Source organism: Macrobrachium rosenbergii, chromosome 10, assembly GCF_040412425.1.
Source record: "Macrobrachium rosenbergii isolate ZJJX-2024 chromosome 10, ASM4041242v1, whole genome shotgun sequence".
Taxonomy (NCBI): domain Eukaryota; kingdom Metazoa; phylum Arthropoda; class Malacostraca; order Decapoda; family Palaemonidae; genus Macrobrachium; species Macrobrachium rosenbergii.
The window spans coordinates 11,346,233-11,350,525 of NC_089750.1; positions in this window are offsets into that span (position 1 = coordinate 11,346,233).

Here is a 4,293-nt window from a genome sequence, read left to right on the forward strand (position 1 = left end):
GAGAAAACAAAACACTTGCGCAAACTGCAGACTGTAATATGACTCCCTGGGAAACTTTCATGTTTTGTTTTGGTGAATTTGAATGTTATTGGACTGGTCAATCGATATTTTAAAACGGAAAGAAACGTTCGGTTATTCTGTCAGGATTTTTTTAGTATAGAGTGCAGTGAACAAAGCAGCCACAACGATCTTCGTTCATCATGTTGTGACGGAACAATGTTTCACACATCAGGATCTTAGAGCCTCACAGGTGAACAGAAGCTACATCAGCAGCACGTTGATTCTTTATAATTGTTGTGCTCTTTACAAAGATATCTGGTGTGAAATCGGGAGATCTGGTTTTCCCTGCTTATTCAGTGCCCGTTTTCTTTAACGCTTACTGTTCATAAGAGTTCTGGTCGTTTCGGCCGTAAATCATTTAGGCCGTAAGCACGTTTACATGCAAAACTGGGCGCCGTGTTTAGTACCAGTCCCTTGGGGATGTACGTAAAACATAAAATAATGACGGTAAATACCATAAACATAACGATAAATACCATACGTTGTTTTGGATGCTACCGCCTAAATGACTTCCAGCCGAAACGACCAGGTTCATAACATCTGGACATTTAGTACTGATTTCGTGTCGTTCAGTAGCCCTCGACTTCTTGCTTCGATATTTTTCTTTAAGGAAGGACTTCAAGCTATCGTATTTTATTACCATCCTTCATTTTAAATGTAGATCCAGTTTAACTAAGCTGACTGTTCCTCAGTCGGTTTTCTTTAAACTTTCATGCCGTTTCTTATGCAAGAGTTTTTTTTTTTTATCAGACGCTGTATATTTACCTTTAGCTAATATTAATTTTCGGCGTCAAAGACTTTAGTTGTCTGTCTCGAAGGTAGCATAAGCAGATTAGTCACTCACTCCATCATAAAGAAAATTTTGTTGGCTGTCACAAGTATTTGTAGACTTTAACAGGTAAACATACGCGTTCACAGATTCCCGGATATGCTTCTAGAATCGTATATAGGGTAAATAATAGGCCCAATCACTGAATGGCCATTCGTAGTTATTTGGCGTAGTTACTCGAAAACTAAAACTCATTGTAGGAATCAGATGAAAAGTATTTGAAATTCATATTTTCAAATATAGTTACGCAACGAAAATAAGAACCTATAGTACTTCGGATCTACATGGTTTCAGTTAAGTCACAATGTACTATCATTTACATATTTTAAAAGTTCACAGGCCTACTAAGAAAGAAAAAACAACTTGAAAGCTGATCCATGTGTGAATTGCGTGCATTATTTTTCTTGCTCATTCTTCTGTTTTGTTGTAAAACACGTTTTCAGAGCGGGTGTATTTTGACATTTTTTTGTTTTTGTTTTGCACCGAATTCAGAAAACTAAAACATATATTTGCAAAAGACAGCGGTACTTTCTTTTAGAAACTGGTAGTCTTGAGGGGAAAAGGAGCAGTTTTTCCCATGATTTCCACTGAGCGTAATTACTTCTTTCAATCATCATACCTGTCTGTGAAAAGATAAATATGAGAGCTTTAAGACATTCATATCCATATCTTTCTCCTTCTCCTTCTCTATTTATCTGTATAGATCATGTACAAAGATCCTCATTTTGTGTTCGGTAAGCCTACAGCTATCAATGCATACCTTTGAAAGTCAAATTTCTTTCTGCTAGAGAAATATGAGACAGATGCCTAGCTTTAAATTTTGAAACAGTTTCTTGCCTTTTAAAACTCCTTAAGAACAGTCTATTTTTCTAATGCGTTTTCAAACAATGACAACTTCACTAAAGCCCGTCGCTTTTGATAATAAAAGAATGCTCGAATGTGTTTTCAGTGAATAATACCATTATATGTGCCGTCTTGAGAGTATATCCCCTATCAAACATACCAAATTGTGTTTCTTCGATGGAGGAAGATAATAAAAGGTATGATGTAAGAGAAGAGTCAGCACTCAAAAGAAAATCAATGATTCAACATCATGTGGCTTCTTCGCCGTTTTTGTTTACCAGTGTTGTTCACAAAGAATGGTCTTCTCGTCATACCCTTCAGAATTAAAATCTATCCTTGACATTGTCTGATGACTTATTCACATAGTTCAACAGTACTGACTGGTGAATGCTTCTGTCTGTCTCCTTGTCTCTTTCACTCTCAATATCTTTCTCACTTTCTGTCTGCCTGTCAGTCTACCTGACTCTTTCTCTCTCTCCCCATCCACTATTTCCATGCTGAGATATTTTTGTTATCATTTCAGAAATATGTCAAAATTATCATAATCAAAACTCAGTAATGGACTGAATGCCTAGATATATAGACCGGATATGAATGACATGAGTCAAAATTCGAGAGATTATTTACGTCTTACTTTAAAGGATTACATCATCCTCCATGATAACTTCCTTCACAGCTGTTAGTATTCTCTTCTCTGGGAAGTCATATTGTCGAGAACATTAGGATTTTGCCCTGAGACTCACCCTTAGATACTACCAGTTTTTTTTTTTATCTCAAAAAGTTAGTTTATGATGTTTGCATTCAGCAAGTTAAGTGAATAAAATCAGAACAAAAGGAGAATGAATTCAAAGTCGATAATCGGCGCTTACATTTTACAGTCAAATTGGTTAATGTCCTTATAGAACCGCAACTACTGGCAGGGAAAATGTCGTTCTCTTCAAATTTCAAGTGAAACAGAAATAAAGCTACAGAGAAATGGAATACATGCCCTTGGGAACAGAAAAATTATGACAACGTGATGTTAGTATAAAAGCAAACAGAAATATGACTGACATCCGCCAAGAACAAACTAGCAGCCACTCGGGGCTCGATTCAAAGGCTTTGATGAACAAACCCCAGTTCAAAAGGAAATACACTTAAAGCTGCGGACGAATGGGGATGTAAATCCCTGATGATTTTCCAGTAGTGAATTTCAAGCTCAATGGACCCCCCTAAAAGATGCATTTTTGTGCTGTCTGTCGGAGGTATTCAGCTCCATGTGAGGATGAGGAAACCTTAACGTCCCGCGTCCCTGAAGTTGAAAAAAGAAAGTCGGCCATTCACCCTAATGGCAGCGACACTCATCAAAGAACTTCAAATCTGACAGACATGGAACAGCACGAGCGAGATTTTTCTTAACTTCAACAATCAAAAACAAAAATTCAAATTCATCTATCGTATGTGTTGCTGATATTTTACTGTTGGTACAGTGTACAGTAGGCTCAAGCTTAAACTGTAGCTTTAACACTGTCCTCCTATGAAGGCGCCACCAGAAAAATGAATTGGGACATGGTAGGTAAAGAAGTGAATAGAGGATCATTATTTAGACCAATAATTTAACAAATAATTTCCCCAAAACTTAGTAAACACTCACATGATTTAAACTAACCGGCAGAAAAGTATGAAAAAGTATGTAACACGTTGTGGTCATGAAATTCTGCAAAACCCATTGAATGAAAGTAAGGTGAACTATCTGCTTGGTAATTATGTATTAAATTAACATGATCTGAGATTGTGAAAAATGTAGTGTTATAACGATTCAGCAAAATGGTTGTACACTTGAATAAATGACTCATCATCGGGACGACAAGAAAGCGAACACAGTAGGTAGAAAAATGGGCAGGTAATATAAGTTGGGGCATCTCCGTTTTTTTTTTTTTAGCCCAAGCCAATTTTGTGCTTATTTTCTTCAGCTGTTTTTAGTACCAGAATTATGTAATAAGCTAAAATATTGGAAAATTAATTGTACTTATAATTAATTATAGGTAAGAAAATTCATTTATATTTCTTTGAAACAAATCAAAGCTGCAGTGAGCCAAAATACAACTCTAGATGATTTTGTAATTTTCTTCCGGGATTCATGTAATCCAAATCTAGTGATGTGGCACAATCAGCCGCCACATTTCAGTAAGTCGAATATACCGACCAACGAATTTCCATATCATATAGAACAAAGTGAGGGAATGTCAGAATCGCTATCTATGTTTAAAACAATTTGATTTACATACGGTGTACTGACGCACGCACCTTTCAAAATAATTTCGTGCATTTGTGTTTCAACCTACGTCTTTCTAATATTACAATAATTCGTTACTATATTATACAGATTCGGTTTTATATGGTTTAATGTATACTACTGCGTGATTTATGAGAATGACAATCAAGGGTGGATTATTATTTATCGTTTTTGAAAAAATCGAAGGCTTTAAATGTTCGCTATAAGTAATTCATTAATCATTCAAACTGCTTGAAAAACTGCAGCCCTTTTATCACCTGAATCATTAACATGAATTCTGTATTCT